The sequence below is a fragment of the Lepidochelys olivacea genome, assembly GCF_965140295.1.
Source record: "Lepidochelys olivacea isolate rLepOli2 genome assembly, chromosome: 9".
Lineage (NCBI taxonomy): Eukaryota > Metazoa > Chordata > Testudines > Cheloniidae > Lepidochelys > Lepidochelys olivacea.
In genome coordinates, this window is record NC_140419.1 from 4,031,168 (window position 1) to 4,048,207 (window position 17,040).

Sequence of the window (17,040 nt, forward strand, 5' to 3'; positions counted from 1 at the left end):
TGCAAGCCGGGGAGAGGCTGAGCTGCACGGCGAGTCGCTTGGCCTCGGGGGCCCTTTGGTCCCTGCATAGGCAGCCGCGTGACCAGTGGCGTTTGGGCCAAACGCTGTTTGACGCGATGCCCCTGAGGGGGCCACTGCTCGTGCCCAAAGCGTTCCCGAGCGAGGGCTCAAACCAGAGGGCGCGTCCCAGGGGCAGTGTCTGCTAGCTTTAAAGAGAACGGGGCGGCAAGGGTGACGCCCGCATTTGGGGAGGGTGGCCTGAGTGCTGAAAGATCCCTCCAAGGGGGAGGGGCCACCCCCCACAAGGCCGGTGCCCACTCACCCACGCTCCACTCCTGCTTGCCCCTCCCCCGCCACCCACACCTTTCCGCCCCCCCCCCGAATGTCCCCACACCCACTGCCTGCGCCTCCTCCCCCCCCCCCCGGGCTACCCCCCCCCCCGACGACTCTCTGCCTCTCAGGGGGTGAAGAGGTGTGAGTGGCAGGCGGGGGAGGGGGGCCATGGAGGGGAGGGGGGTGAAGAGGGTCAAGAGGCAGGCGGGGGAGGCGCAGGGAAGTGGCAGAGAAGTATGAGCGGGGGGGGTGCAGGGGAAAGAGGCGGACAAGGGACCGGATGAGGCACAGCATAGGCAGGGCCTTGGGGGGAGGGGGGGGAAACGGGACAGCATGGGCAGGACCCCAGCCCGGGCCTCCTTTTGGCGGCGGTGCGCCCAGGGCGGCAGGCCGGTGCCCCGCTGCCACAGGGAGGTGTGCCACGTCTTGTTGGGGGCGGCTTAGCCTCCCCTGGCCGATTACCCCCGCTGCCCCTGCCTGAAGATGAGACCCTAGAGCAGGGGGCCTGAGGCCGAGCTGAGGCCCAGGTGACGGGCTTGAGTGCCACACGGGGTGGTGGTGTGGCCAAGAAAGGCCATTTTGGGTCAGGAGGGCATGGCCAGAAAGAGAGCGGGCTGGGTTAGCCATGCTGAGCTGACGCTGACAGCCAGGCCCAGCTGTCAGGGAGCCAGGCCAAGCTGTTAGTTTTCACCGAAGGTCTGGCTATGTCTACACTGCCATTGACGTCAGGATAATATACGTGGCTTGGGGGGGGTGAGTTAGCCACGCCCCACTCCGAGTGATATCAGTGACACCGACCTAAGCCCTGGCGTGGACAGCTCTGTGCTGGAGGGAGAACGTCTCCCACTGCCATGCCCAGCGGGCTGGATTCATTCCGTGGTCAGAAGAGCTCTCGTCTGTCACTTTCGAGCGGCCACCTCAGAGCACTTGCCTCTCTACTGGACCCAGAGCCTGTTTTGGGAGCAGAGCCGCGAGTTTTGCACTTGCAGTGGTCACTTGTTTGCACAGCTGAAAGTTAACGGTGGGGTCAAGCACGTCCCTTGGCGCATCAATAGATTTTTGAAAGCACGCGTTTGCCTCTCTGGCAGGTGCTGAAGCAGCTCACGGCAGTCCTGGGCACCCCGGACACGTTCTCAGGTTGTTAGAGCTGACCCCGTTTTCTCAGTGACAATAGGGGTGGCCCACGGGATTTGGAAAAGGTGTCGCGCGCACTGGAGCTTAGTTTATTGTTAACTAAGCCAGACTCCGCCTAGTACTAAAACAGCAGCTAGGACAGGTTTAGCAGAGTCTGAGTTATGTCTGCAAAAGAGCCTAAAGGAAGCTTACTATAATTCAGATGTCTGTAAGACCGTACTGAGCTGTCTGCTAGGCAGGGTGTTTGCATTTGGGCGGGGATGCGACAGTTGAAAGACATTGCTGAGCGACGTTACTCAGAAGGATTTTGTTTAAGGGGGATGGTCCTTTTCTTGTCATCGTTTCGCCAGGCTTCCCTGCAGCAATCTGCCCTCTTCTGCAGCTGGGGCACGATACAGTTCCCCTCTGTGTTTTTGTGGCTCCCACAGATATTTATGATGCCGTAGCGTGTTGCTGGACCTCAGTCATAAGAACCTCAGAGCACTTTAGGGACAAGACATTAATCCCCAAGGAGGTCGGTAAGTAACATTATCTCACTGTCTCTCACCTGAGATGCAACGCAGTGAAGGCCCCCACCGTCAAAGCTACTAACTCCCTCTGGTTTCCCATTGCGAGGATGCAAAGGCAGGAATATCAGGGAAGGGCCATTGAACCTCTTCGCTGTAGGGAGTGGGCCTCTCCTTGGCAGGCTTGGTAAAGCCGCCTCCACTGCCTGGCAACAGGCAATCTATTTACAGCGCCAGTTCCCCACATGTCCCGCTGGGCCAGGTGGATTGAAAGGGCCACCAGCAGGAGGGCAGTTGGGGGAGGCTGCAGAAGCCAAGTTGCTCAGCCCGATCACCACAGCCAGAACAGAGGAGATCAAGGGCACATCCAAGGGGGTTGGTCAGCTTTGCATTGCAGCTCCTGGGTGGCTACAAACCGCAGCATTGCAAGGCTGTGCCTTGCCTAGGAACAATGGGTGAGTTCACAGCAGGCGTTGCTAGCTCCCCCCACACTAAACCCCACCTTTGCCCCAGGGCAGATGCAGGTGACAGCCATCAGCCTGATCCCGGCTGCTCATGTTCGAGAGGGAACCTCAGTTGCCAGCTGAGAAAGAGACATTTTCTGAGAGTTTTCATTTAAAAAATAAACCTCAAACAGTCATTTTTCAGTGTCCATGTGCTAGGTAACAGTGGCATTAGCCTGGGCCTGGTTTCCTTGGCAGCTGTGCTCAGCTCCCTAGGCCGCATTGGGGTGGAACGTGGCCTGAGAGTCAGACCACCCTTCTCAAGGGGATTGGGAGCAATCCTATCCACGGCCCTCATCAGCCGCCCCTCTAAGTCCCAGCATCCTGCCAGATACCCAGGTAGAATGGGGAACGGGGACCAACTCAGGAGCCGTAGATTAGGCCTAGACCAGGAGCAAGCTGGAGGAAATGGCCTTGCCCTCAGGTGCCAGCTCTCACCCATTTCTATAACCTTTCTCCAGCGCAGGCAGGCCACAGCGCCGGGGCATACAACCGCCGCCCGCAGCTACCTCGATTCCAGGCCCAGCCCAGTGCGAACACAAATAGAGCCAGCGCACGGGTTTTAATCTGGTAAAAGCTGAAATGCAGAATGTCAATTGGCCTGCCCCTCCCCCAGAAAATCCAGTTTAGAGTAACGGGGCGGGGGGATGTCACCCCGAAGGATCCGTACTGATCACTTAGGGCTAGTCTTCACTGGCACCGTGGAAGCCCTTGAACGTGGCTTGTGTAGGCACGGCAGAGCGCTGGGAGAGAGCTCGCCCTGCACGCTGAAAAACCCACCTCCACGAGGGGCGGAGCGCCCAGCGCTGGGGCCCAGGCTACATTAGCGCATTACAGCGCTGAAACCTGCCGCGCTCAGGGGGGTGTTTTTCAGTGGCAGCTCTGTAAAGTGCCAGAGTCGAGAAGCCCTTAGACGCAGCGTAGAGCCCATGGATGCCAATAGAAAAAGCCCCACCCAGCCCTGATTTCAACAGGAGCCAGGCCAGGTGCTTGCGTAAGTTTTGGTCCCAGGTGGGGAGAAGAGAAGGAGCATTGCAGCGAGACTGGGTGAATCGGGCACATGCTGCCAGCCCGAGGGGTGGAACCCAAGCTTGCAGAGCAGGTGTGGACAGGGAGGGAGAGACTCTGCTAATGAGATTTCTGGGGTGGTTTCAGATAATGAGCACAGCATTAATGGTTGTTGCCTGGCTTCAGCAGGTGAGCGCAGGGGGTGCTAAGATGTTTAGCTCATTACAAATAAAGGCGGGCTCCCTGTCGAGATGGCTGTGGCCCCATCAGGCTGTCACCGCGAGTGGAAGAAGTGCTGAGCAGCATCTGTACACCCCTTGTGCGTTCACGAGGGCGCTGAGTGCTCCCACACACGTGGAAATTGCTCGGCTTGCACAGGGCTCGAGGCTATTTCGCTGCCAGGCGTGGGGAAGATCGGCTGCCTTTCACACTGGCGCGGACGGTACGGAGATCGTGGTTGTGTTCCCAACCCCATGCAGCCAGCTAATTGCATGCACTGCAGAGGGACCGGTGCCCTCCCAGGCCTGTTTGCGTAAGAGTTACAGTTCCTCCGACTTTGCCCTCGTCTGACAAGAGCTCGTCAGGCTAGTTTTAGGGCAAAGATGCCAGCCTAGGTGAGGGTTCAGTGCTTGTAAATGCCCGTCACCCACACTGTCATCTTGAAGATCCCACCGAGATAAGCAGCAGGTAAGGCACAGGCTGAGCGGAGGAGATGCACCCAGCAGGCAGCCACCCAACAGAGCTAGAGCGTCCAGCATGGTAGGGCAGCACGCCTCTCTCCAGGGCCCTGCATTCACACCCTGCCTTCAGCCGTGCTCCAGACACACGCCGAAGCCCCGGAGAGCAATGCAATTACTCAGCGTTCAGGTGCCCCGATGGTCCTTAGCGCACAGGCTAAGGTCATCCTCCTCCACTTTCTGCGTACAGCACAAGACACACACGTCAGAAAGGCCGGACTGTCGCTGATGAGAGGGGACCGCAGCAAGGGCAGGGCTGTGAAGGTTGAGGGCCCAGGGCCTCAACGGGCATCAGGTGAGTTCAGTGGGAGTTGGGCACCTGAACCCCTGTATGACGCTGGGCCCAGGTGCATTTGCGGGGACATCTGCGCTTTGCAAACGTCCCGTCAATTGTAGTAACTTGCCAGCTATTTTTCTCATGAGAACTAAATTCCTTTGGAGACCTGGTTCAGAAATACAGGATGGAGTGGCCAGGCCAGAGGAGAGGTGCAGGCTGAAGCCATAGATGTAAATGGGTTAGCACAAAGCTTATTACTGTTCGTGTTTCATAGTGGACCCTCTGGGGCTCAGAGCTCCTTTGTGCTGCATGCTACACAGCCATGAGCTGAGCGACAGCCCCTGTCCCAAAGCACTTACATTGTAACTAGCAAAGACAAAGAGTGAGTGGAGGAAGAGCAGCTCAGAGAGCAGGCATGACTTGCCAGGTCAGTGCCAGAGCTTGAAACTAAAACTCAGGTCTCCTGCCTCCAGCCCCCAGCTCCCAGGACTGTAGCTCTGTGATTCCTGGGGACTTTACATGGGTGTAATGCCAACGCTGGATTGACCCCCCGACACACACCCAGGCCTTGCAGGCCCACAGGCTCAAGGGTGATTGCCGTTGAGGGATTGGCCCAGCTGCAGTGAGACGGCTGATGACGGACACAGGATGCCGTGTGCACTCCTCATTTGCACGCGCCAGTCTTTGCAGTCAGAAAAAAAGGCACCTTAAATTTGCTGAGCCTTTGGCCCTCACAGCAAGAGGTGCCAGCCTATAAATGGGTTTTATAAGTGAGCGTTGTGCTAAGGGAAAAGTTCTGGGTTGACACCCCTTGAGACATGCAGCGTAATCTGCATGGACAATCACAGGTCAAGTGTCTCCCACCAACATGCCCCAACCCGGATCTGGTAGGGTCACCTCAGAGCGAAGCCCCTCCGTGGTACTTTGGGGCAATTCTACTGAGCCCGGCATTAATGAGACCAGCTGCAGTGGTGATCGTTGCAGGATGGACCCTGTCCCGAGCCTCACCAGTGAACAGCCTCCAGAGAGTAACAAGTTGTGTGCATGCCCGCTGAGCTTCACCAGCCCCTCAGGGAGGAATCACAGAGCCGATCACATGCACAGCAGAGCTGGTAATAAGAAAACAACCCACCAGCGCCTGAAAACCAGTTCGCCTCAGGCCTCTTCGGGTTGTTTGTTCATCTTCGCTCATTTCGACATCCCCTCCGCGGTGCTGAGAGAGGCCGGGAATTGGCCTCTCACCACACCCACTGTGCCAGCTGCCAGTTGTTTTATTTGATTTACCAGCCAACTTGGGAGGATGGGTGGGGACTGACTTCTCCCTTTGTTTTCAAAACCCTCCTGCCTCTGGGTGCAGCAGGCGGGGCTGGGTGTTTTCACGTCTATCTCCTGTGTGACAGTTACCTGCCTTCAGCAGCGGGGTCACCACCGGCCTGTGCGTGCGCTACGGGGGACCTTACCCAGCCCTCATTGAGAGCCATGGGAATAAGGCTGGGAAAACGGGGCACCAGGATTCCAACCTCTCAGGGCTTCCATCTCAGGAGTCATCGGCCGGGATGCCGCTCAAGAACTTCCCCTTTGCTCTTATTTTAGTTACCTATGAGGGGGAAAGCACACCAAGGCACTTCCTATAGGAACAGGCTAACGCAGCTGCAACAGAAGCCTGGCACAGTGTGTGGGAAGTAATGACCAGCCGCGAGGGCGTGCACAGACCCACAGCCATTAGAGAAGGAAAAGGACTGTTTGGGCACACCAGCTGCTCCCACAGCCCCTGCTGGAGCAATCCCTGGAGAATATCAACCAGTGTTTTGCTCGGCCTAGTGTCAAATGATTCCCACCACTTCCCTTAGGAGACAACGCCACAGGTGACCGATTTCAACCTTAGCAAGTGTTTTCCCGCCAGGCTAAGACCACACTAGTAAATGCCCCAGAGGGACCATTCCTGTGCGGCCAGGGAGATGGCTACAGAACACACAAGATTGTCTCCAGCTCTAGTGTCTAGGGGCAAGTTGAGGGGCATTAGCTCGGTCTGGGTCCTCGTGAGAGTTTGATTCCCAAAGGGTGGGATTGAAAGTCACTGGGCCCCCGCCCCTCACGGAGCTCCTAAGTCACCTCACGCCCTGGTGCCGAGAAGTGGAGCTGAGGCGCACGAAAGCTGGGTTTGAGACGTGGCGCTGTGCTAAATATTCTTTTCACGCTCATTCCCCTTCCCATGCGCCTAGTGGCTCAACCAGGAACAAATGTAACTCTCCCAGCATTCCCAGGGGCGAGGATGGCCACACCGAGGAAGTTGAAGTGTGTTGCCGGAGATCACAGGGCAGTTCAGGACCCGGACCCAAGCCCAAGTATGCCAGCACGGCCATCCCCTGTCAAATCCTGCCAGCCCAGCAATAGCTATGTTCACGAGTTTGTCACAGAAAGGGTTAATTTGAATAAAGTTGGCAAACTTTTGGCAATGTCTTTTAAATAGACACCCCCCCCAACCTGAGTGCCATTGCAAAGCCGCTCAGCTTGGGGCTGTCCACCCCTCTGTCTCCAGCTACAGCCGGGCCAAACCCGACTGGTGCTGTGACCCTGTGCACCAGGCGGGGGGGCCAGGCCCAACTCTATGGGCCAGGAGCCACCGGTGAAGGGTGGGCTCGCTCTCCAACCCCTCTCGTGATGCCTCTTTAGTCCAGCGCTTCTGACGGGACGTTTACTAAACATTTTTGCACTGAACTCACACACGTGGGAGTTCCTGACATTTGAATGATGCCGTTTCCCTTGGCTGGTCCTTCCTGCTGGTCTCGGCTGTGGTGGAAATGACGGCAGAGTTTGCACCCTATGCAGTAGTCTGGCAGGAAAACAAAAGTGGCACTGGGGATGAATGCGCTTTCCGTTGGTGACCGGGTGAACGCACCCTCGCCAGCTCTTCCTGTCACTGGTCAGGGGCTGTCGCAGGCCAGAAAGGCTGTGAGGCCCACTTAATCCTTCCCTGCTGCTGGTGCAAACTTCACGTGTATGCACCAGAACCATGAGTAACCATTCCAGGAACTGGGCAAGGCCCAGAGCCGCTGTAACTGGAAGACTCCACCCAGAGAGCTGCAAGTTCCCTAGAGTGATCAATCAGCTGGCCTGCCTTTGGCTGCTGTGACTTATGTCCATTGTAAGGGACTGGATGGACTTGCAGGAGTGGAGTGGGGGTGGTTTTGAGAGAGCAGTATTGCCTTTTGAAACTGACACAGTGAACTGATTTGACTCCATAAACCTCATTTAACTCGGGAGTCTGACGAACCGTAAACTATTTCCCCAGAGGTGAAGGAATCAAGTGTTAGACAAATCAATACGCTGCTCAGTTGGAATTCACTCTAAATTACTGCACATAAAACAAACACAGGGAAAATCAGCTACCCCTCTGCTACCCCTTTCCACTTTGCATTGCTCTGATCCCACTGACTCACAGGAGAGCTCTGTCAGGGAAGTGCATGAAAGTCAGGAAGCTTGTGGGCAGCTGATCAGAGCTATTCTAGCATCTTGGCTATGCAAATCAGAGCAGGAAGTCTCATCAGAACAGCCTGTCCCACAAAATTTCTGAGCTTTCCTGGAAGTGAGGGAGCCTGGGTCCATGTGGCTTGGTTCTCAGGAGCTGGAGGTGTGGGACGCCCTTCCGAGCCAAGTTCTGTCTGTGAAAGGCGCTGCAGAAAGTATTTACTTGCACTTTCTGTCCTTCCATCCCTCCCTCCAGAATGAAGTGGGCTAATTAAAGTAAAACAAAGGTGAAACGTGCAATACCAGGAACTTTACCTTATTGCCAGTCATCCACCCCCCAGGATTAACTGAGAGGTCAGGTCAGGTTTGAATTATTACAGCAGCAGATGGGCTCCAGTTACCCAACTGTCTCCAAGTTACCCAACTGTCTGTGCCATGGGACAGGTGCCCGTGACTGTCCCAAATGATCCATAGACTGGACTTCAAGCAACTGAAGGTAATCCAGGTCATGGTGCTCATTCGAAAGTCCATGCTGAGGGTACCCCACTTCTGCATCACCCCCTAGCACCCCTTTCGCAGGCTGCCCATCAGGGTGGCTATGGAATGGGCCAAGCGGTGTGGCAGCAGCAGCCCCTGGAGTTCACTGACACTGCTCTGCATGCTGAGCAGCGAAGTGTTCCCTGGTGATTGGTGCCTTCCCTCTGAGCACGCCTAGACTCTGGGGTGCAAACTAAAGCAAGTGTCCATCTCTTCCTGGGGCAAAGGCTGCTGCCGCCGAAACTTCCCTCGCCCAGTGGGCCAGCAAAGCCAGCACTCCCTCCACCCCAGTGGCCTGGGGACTAAGGCCCAGCACGCCTGCCCCACAAAGGACTTGGAGCAGTAGCCCCAGGACCTGCAGGGAAGCAGAACAGGGCTCTTCCCATCCACCCAGGCACTCAGGGCAGTCTCCACTGCTCCCCCTGGCCCTTCTAGCCCTCTGTGTTTAAAGAGCCCAATTAGGGGTGCACTCCACCGGGTGGGAGCTCAGAGTCCCTCCCCACTAGCCCTCACACGTAGGCAGTAGCCGTGCTTTGGATGACCCGCACTGAGGAGCCCAAGAGGGAGGCCCAGAGATGCGGATGTCCTGGCAGGCCCCCCAACACACACGGCAGCAGAATGTGAAGGGAGCCTCCATGTTCTCTAATGTGCCAACAGATCCATCGCTGGCTGGACTCCCCCAGTGCACTCCGGCCGCACCCCCGCTCTCTCACTCCCACGGGTGCCAATCAGGAGCAGATCCACTGAAGCCAGTGCAGCTTCCATTGTGTACGGCTGGTACAAGTAAGAGGAGAATCGCCACCATTACACAGGCAGGGCTTTCAGCCCGCTCGTCCCCTGCACGGTGCAGCCACGCGGGGTCTGATTCTAATCTCACTTCCTCCAACCGGTTACAAATCCAGAACATAGAACCATAGAAATGTCGGGCTGGAAGGGACCTTGAAAGGCCACCAAATCCAGCGCCCTGTGCTGAGGCAGGACCATGTAAACCTAGACCATCCCTGACAGGAATCTGTCTGTCCTGTCCTTAAAAACCTCCAATGAGGCGATTCCACAACCTCCCTTGGAAGCCTGTTCCAGAGCTCACCTACCCTTGGAGCTAGAAAGTTTTTCCTAATATCTATCCTACATCTCCCTTGCCTCACGTGAAACCCATTTCTTCTTGACCCACCTCCAATGGAGAACTGTTGATTACCATCCTCTTTAGAACAGACCTTAACATATTTGGAGACTTCTCAGGTCGCCCCCTCGGCCTTCTCTCCTCTAGACTAAATATGTCAAGTTCTTTCAACGTTTACTCATAGGTCACGTTCAGCTCAATTGGGGCTGGGGCTGGGTGGGGAGGTATAATTTAATGAAAGCTTGAAACAGCTGCTGCTCAAGGGCTGAACGTAACACACCTGCCTTAAAGGTACCTTCCCCCTAGATCCATGGAAAGGCTCAACAGCTCGTTGGAACACACCAACTGTTCCCCCACTTTGGGGGATGAGTCAACCCTGCACTAGTTATGCAACCCCAGTATGTGGGTGGTTTTGTTGTGCAACTTGCCGCCTTAATTCTTTTCCTTGAATGACAAGCTCAGAATGAGTTTGTGCGGATCGTTCCTGTGCCCAGGCTCCAGCTGTTACTGCCAAAGGGACAATCTCAAGCTAAACATCATTTAACAAACTGATTAAACTGTGAGCGGTTGGCAGCAAAACCCATGTGTTTATATAGCACCGAGCACAATGAGGCCCTGATCCTGATGGGGTTCTGCTGAAATAAGATTAAATGCTCGTGCGACCACGCCACTTCAGACTATAAAACCTGAGGGTGGAAGGACATTTGAATGGCATTTCCTTTTCACTCTGTTTGCTTGATTATTTTTCTGCCCTTCATTTAGCTTAGACAACGAGACCAGGTTATTCAGTTTCACTCTGACTTTCTAGTTAATTTAATCATTTGTTTTTTCCATGCATGGTGATTGCAAGGCTGCAAAATGGCAGGAGAAGAGTTACATGTAACCCTCCCCCCCGCCCCCCAGTTCTTGTTTTCATTAGTTATACAGACTTGTGGAAATATTTCTATTCCTATTAAGAATATTCCCATCCACAAATTTTGGCATGAACTACTTGACAATGCCCTTGTAATAGTCACAATGTATTTCTCTCACATTTCACCATGAGGCATGGATGATCTGATGTAATCATATACATCTTTAATTCTGAGAGACGGTCATTAATCAAAGATGTTTTCCAATTACTGCAATATATTTGTTGCACAGCAACTTGGCTATGGGATATTAGGATCTGTTGCAATATTTCTTAGCCAATTACAAATGCATTGGATATGCAGCATTCTGGAGATCTGAGCGGTGACTGGACCATACCTGAAGGGACCTTCAGCAACAGCATCATCTCTGGCAGGCAACGCCTTTCCAATGGAGCAAGACCTGAATCAACCAAAGAGCTGCGTAGATGGATATGGACACAACCCAGCCACAAAGAAAACACCAAAATTGAAGAAGCCAGTGCATTCACTAGAAGTTTACCAGAAGCTAGAGAAGATTAAGACAACTTCTTGAAGTGGCGGCAGTAAAGCTGCTCTAGGACAATAATAGAAACCTCTTAAGATGTCCTCAGTGTTGTCACCTGTATTCTACCATCCCTTACTGTCTAACAGCCTTTCAGACCTTCTCTGGCAGAGCTTGCCTGGCTTCACGATGTGGAGGCAAGCTGGACACCGAAGGCGAAGACAACAGCACAAACAAAGGGTTGTGATGCCTAATAAATAATAATAATAGTGTGCTGCAATGCCGGAGGAAATGCACTGTGAGAGTGCAAAGCACTTTTCAAATCATATTTGATCAGCCTCCGACCAGCCTGCAGTCTTGACTGGTCTCATTTTAATCCCTGCCAGTCCCCATACTCATAAACTATGGCCCAGCGCCTCAAAGGTATTTGGGCTCCTAACTCCTGTTATTTCATTAGGAGTTAGGAGCCTAAATACCTTTGGCAAGAGAAATCAGGCAACTGGTCTCTGGCAGTAATGAGAAAAATCCCCTGCTGTAGCCATAGATTCATAGATATTAAGGTCAGAAGGGACCATTATGATCATCTAGTCTGAACTCCTGCACAACGCAGGCCACAGAATCTCACCCACCCACTCCGGCGAAAAACCTCTCACCTATGTCTGAGCTATTGAAGCCCTCAAATTGTGGTTTAAAGACTTCAAGGAGCAGAGAATCCTCCAGCAAGTGACCCATGCCCAATGCTACAGAGGAAGGTGAAAAGCCTCCAGGGCCTCTGCCAATCTGCCCTGGAGGAAAATTCCTTCCCGACCCCAAATATGGCGATCAGCTAAACCCTGAGCATATGGGCAAGATTCACCAGCCAGATACCCAGGAAACAATTCTCTGTAGTAACTCAGATCCCACCCCAGCTAACATCCCATCACAGGACATTGGGCCTATTTACCATGAATATTTAAAGATCAATTAATTGCCAAAATCATGTTATCCCATCATACCATCTCCTCCATAAACTTATCGAGTTTAATCTTAAAGCCAGATAGGTCTTTTGCCCCCACTGCTTCCCTTGGAAGGCTATTCCAAAGCTTCACTCCTCTGATGGTTACAAACCTTCATCTAATTTCAAGTCTAAACTTCCCAATGACCAGTTTATATCCATTTGTTCTTGTGTCCACATTGGTACTGAGTTTAAATAATTCCTCTTCCTCTCCGGTATTTATCCCTCTGATATATTTATAGAGAGCAATCATATCTCCCCTTCTTTTAGTTAGGCTAAACAAGCCAAGCTCCTTGAGTCTCCTTTCATAAGACAAGTTTTCCATTCCTCGGATCATCCTAGTAGCCCTTCTCTGTACCTGTTCCAGTTTGAATTCATCCTTCTTAAATATGGGAGACCAGAACTGCACACAGTATTCCAGGTGAGGTCTCACCAGTGCCTTGTATAATGGTACTAACTCCTCCTTATCTCTACTGGAAATACCTCGCCTGATGCATCTGGGATAGTGCTTGGGGTGTGCTATAGACCGCCGGGATCTAATTTGGATATGGATAGAGCCCTTTTTAATGTTTTTAATAAAGTAAATACTAATGGAAACTGTGTGATCATGGGAGACTTTAACTTCCCAGATATAGACTGGAGGACGAGTGCTAGTAATAATAATAGGGCTCAGATTTTCCTAGATGCGATAGCTGATGGATTCCTTCAGCAAGTAGTTGCTGAACCGACTAGAGGGGATGCCATTTTAGATTTGGTCTTGGTGAGTAATGAGGACCTCATAGAGGAAATGGTTGTAGGGGATAATCTTGGCTCAAGTGATCATGAGCTAATTCAGTTCAAACTGAATGGAAGGATTAACAAAAATAAATCTGCAACTAGGGTTTTTGATTTCAAAAGGGCTGACTTTCAAAAATTAAGGAAATTAGTTAGGGAAGTGGATTGGACTGAAGAATTTATGGGTTTAAAGGTAGAGGAGGCCTGGGATTATTTTAAATTAAAGCTGCAGAAGCTATCGGAAGCCTGCATCCCAAGAAAGGGGAAAAAATTCATAGGCAGGAGTTGTAGACCAAGCTGGATGAGCAAGCATCTTAGAGAGGTAATTAAGAAAAAGCAGAAAGCATATAGGGAGTGGAAGAAGGGAGGGATCAGTAAGGAAAGCTACCTTATTGAGGTCAGAATATGTCGGGATAAAGTGAGACAGGCTAAAAGTCAAGTAGAGTTGGACCTTGCAAAGGGAATTAAAACCAATAGTAAAAGGTTCTATAGTCATATAAATAGGAAGAAAACAAAGAAAGAAGAAGTGGGACCGCTAAAAACTGAGGATGGAGTGGAGGTCAAGGATAATCTAGGCATGGCCCAATATCTAAACAAATACTTTGCCTCAGTCTTTAATAAGACTAAAGAGGATCTTAGGGATAATGGTAGCATGATAAATGGGAATGAGGATATGGAGGTAGACATCACCATATCTGAGGTAGAAGCGAAACTCAAACAGCTTAATGGGACTAAATCGGGGGGCCCAGATAATCTTCATCCAAGAATATTAAAAGAATTGGCACAAGAAATTGCAAGCCCATTAGCAAGAATTTTTAATGAATCTGTAAACTCAGGGGTTGTACCGTATGATTGGAGAATTGCTAACATAGTTCCTATTTTTAAGAAAGGGAAAAAAAGTGATCCAAGTAATTATAGGCCTGTTAGTTTGACATCTGTAGTATGCAAGGTCTTGGAAAAAATTTTGAAGGAGAAGGTAGTTAAGGACATTGAAGTCAATGGTAAATGGGACAAAATACAACATGGTTTTACAAAAGGTAGATCGTGCCAAACCAACCTGATCTCCTTCTTTGAGAGAGTAACAGATTTTTTAGATAAAGGAAACGCAGTGGATTTAATTTACTTAGATTTTAGTAAGGCGTTTGATACTGTGCCACATGGGGAATTATTAGTTAAATTGGATAAGATGGGCATCAATAGGAAAATTGAAAGGTGGATAGGGAATTGGTTAAAGGGGAGACTACAACGGGTCCTACTGAAAGGTGAACTGTCAAGTTGGAGGGAGGTTACCAGTGGAGTTCCTCAAGGATCAGTTTTGGGACCAATCTTATTTAATCTTTTTATTACTGACCTGGGCACAAAAAGTGGGAGTGTGCTAATAAAGTTTGCAGATGATACAAAGCTGGGAGGTATTGCTAATTTAGAGAAGGACAGGGGTACCCTACAGGAGGATCTGGATGACCTTGTAAACTGGAGTAATAGGAATAGGATGAAATTTAATAGTGAGAAGTGTAAGGTCATGCATTTAGGGATTAATAACAAGAATTTTAGTTATAAGCTAGGGACGCATCAACTAGAAGTAACGGAGGAGGAAAAGGACCTTGGAGTATTGGTTGATCATAGGATGACTATGAGCTGCCAATGTGATATGGCTGTGAAAAAAGCTAATGTCGTCTTGGGATGCATCAGGAGAGGTATTTCCAGTAGGGATAAGGAGGTTTTAGTACCGTTATATAAGGCACTGGTGAGACCTCACCTGGAATACTGTGTGCAGTTCTGGTCTCCCATGTTTAAGAAGGATGAATTCAAACTGGAACAGGTACAGAGAAGGGCTACTAGGATGATCCGAGGAATGGAAAACTTGTCTTATGAAAGGAGACTCAGGGAGCTTGGCTTGTTTAGCCTAACTAAAAGAAGGGGAGATATGATTGCTCTCTATAAATATATCAGAGGGATAAATACCAGAGAGGGAGAGGAATTATTTAAACTCAGTACCAATGTGGACACAAGAACAAATGGATATAAACTGGCCACTAGGAAATTTAGATTAGAAATTAGACGAAGGTTTCTAACCATCAGAGGAGTGAAGTTTTGGAATAGCCTTCCGAGGGAAGTAGTGGGGGCAAAAGATCTATCTTGCTTTAAGATTAAACTCGATAAGTTTATGGAGGAGATGGTATGATGGGATAACATGGTTTTGGTAATTAAATATTCATGGTAAATAGGCCCAATGGCCTGTGATGGGTTTTCAGATGGGGTAAGATCCAAGTTACCCGGGAAAGAATTTTCTGTAGTATCTGGCTGATGAATCTTGCCCATATGCTCAGGGTTTAGCTGATCGCCATATTTGGGGTCGGGAAGGAATTTTCCTCCAGGGCAGATTGGAAGAGGCCCTGGAGGTTTTTCACCTTCCTCTGTAGCATGGGGCACGGGTCACTTGCTGGAGGATTCTCTGCTCCTTGAGGTCTTCAAACTACAATTTGAGGACTTCAATAGCACAGATATAGGTGTGAGGTCTTTTTTAGGAGTGGTGGGTGAAATTCTGTGGCCTGCATTGTGCAGGAGGTCAGACTAGATGATCATAATGGTCCCTTCTGACCTAAATATCTATGAATCTATGAATCCCAAGACCGCATTAGCTTTTTTCACGGCCATGTCACATTGGCGGCTCATAGTCATCCTATGATCAACCAATACGCCGAGGTCCTTCTCCTCCTCCATTACTTCTAATTGATGAGTCCCCAGCTTATAACTAAAATTCTTGTTATTAATCCCTAAATGCATGACCTTATACTTCTCACTATTAAATTTCATCCTATTACTATTACTCCAGTTTACAAGGTCATCCAGATCCTCCTGTACGATATCCCGGTCCTTCTCTAAATTGGCAATACCTCCCCGCTTCGTATCATCCGCAAACTTTATTAGCACGCTCCCACTTTTTGTGCCGAGGTCAGTAATAAAAAGATTAAATAAGATTGGTCCCAAAACTGATCCCTGAGGAACTCCACTGGTAACCTCCCTCCAGCCTGACGGTTCATCTTTCAGTAGGACCCACTGTAGTCTCCCTGTTAACCGATTCCTTATCCACCTTTCAGTTTTCATATTGATCCCCATCTTTTCCAATTTAATTAATAATTCCCCATGTGGCACTGTATCAGACACCTTACTGAAATCTAGGTAAATTAGATCCACTGCGTTTCCTTTGTCTAAAAAATCTGTTACTTTCTCAAAGAAGGAGATCAGGTTGGTTTGGCACGATCTACCTTTTGTAAAACCATGTTATAGTTTGTCCCATTTACCATTGACCTCAATGTCCTTAACTACTTTCTCCTCCAACGTTTTTTCCAAGACCTTGCACACTACAGATGTCAAACTAACAGGCCTGTAGTTACCTGGATCACTTTTTTTTCCTTTCTTAAAAATAGGAACGATGTTAGCAATTCTCCAGTCATACGATACAACCCCTGAGTTTACAGATTCATTAAAAATTCTTGCTAATGGGCTTGCAATTTCACGTGCCAATTCCTTTAATAATCTCGGATGAAGATTATCTGGGCCCCCCGATTTAGTCCCATTAAGCTGTTCGAGTTTCGCTTCTACCTCAGATGTGGTAATATCTACCTCCATATCCTCTTTCCCATTTGTCATGCTACCATTATCCCATAGATCCTCATTAGCCTTATTAAAGACTGAGGCAAAGTATTTGTTTAGATATTGGGCCATGCCTAGATTATCCTTGACCTCCACTCCATCCTCAGTGCTTAGTGGTCCCACTTCTTCTTTCTTTGTTTTCTTCTTATTTATATGGTTATTGAACCTTTTACTATTGGTTTTAATTCCCTTAATTTAAGGTCCAGCTCTACTTGACTTTCAGCCTTTCTCACTTTATCCCTACATGTTATGACCTCAAGAAGGTAGCTTTCCTTGCTGATCCCTCCCATCTTCCACTCTTTGTAGGCTTTCTGCTTTTTCTTAATCACCGCTCTGAGATGCTTGCTCATCCAGCTTGGTCTACAACTCCTGTCTATGAGTTTTTCCCCCTTTCTTGGGATGCAGGCTTCCGATAGCTTCTGCAGCTTTGATTTAAAGTAATCCCAGGCCTCCTCTGCCTTTAGATCCATAAATTCTTCAGTCCAATCCACTTCCCTAACTAATTTCCTTAATTTTTGAAAGTCAGCCCCTTTGAAATCAAAAATCCTAGTACTTCCGTCACAGATATTTTTGCGAGCAATATAAACACCATCTTTGTCCTCA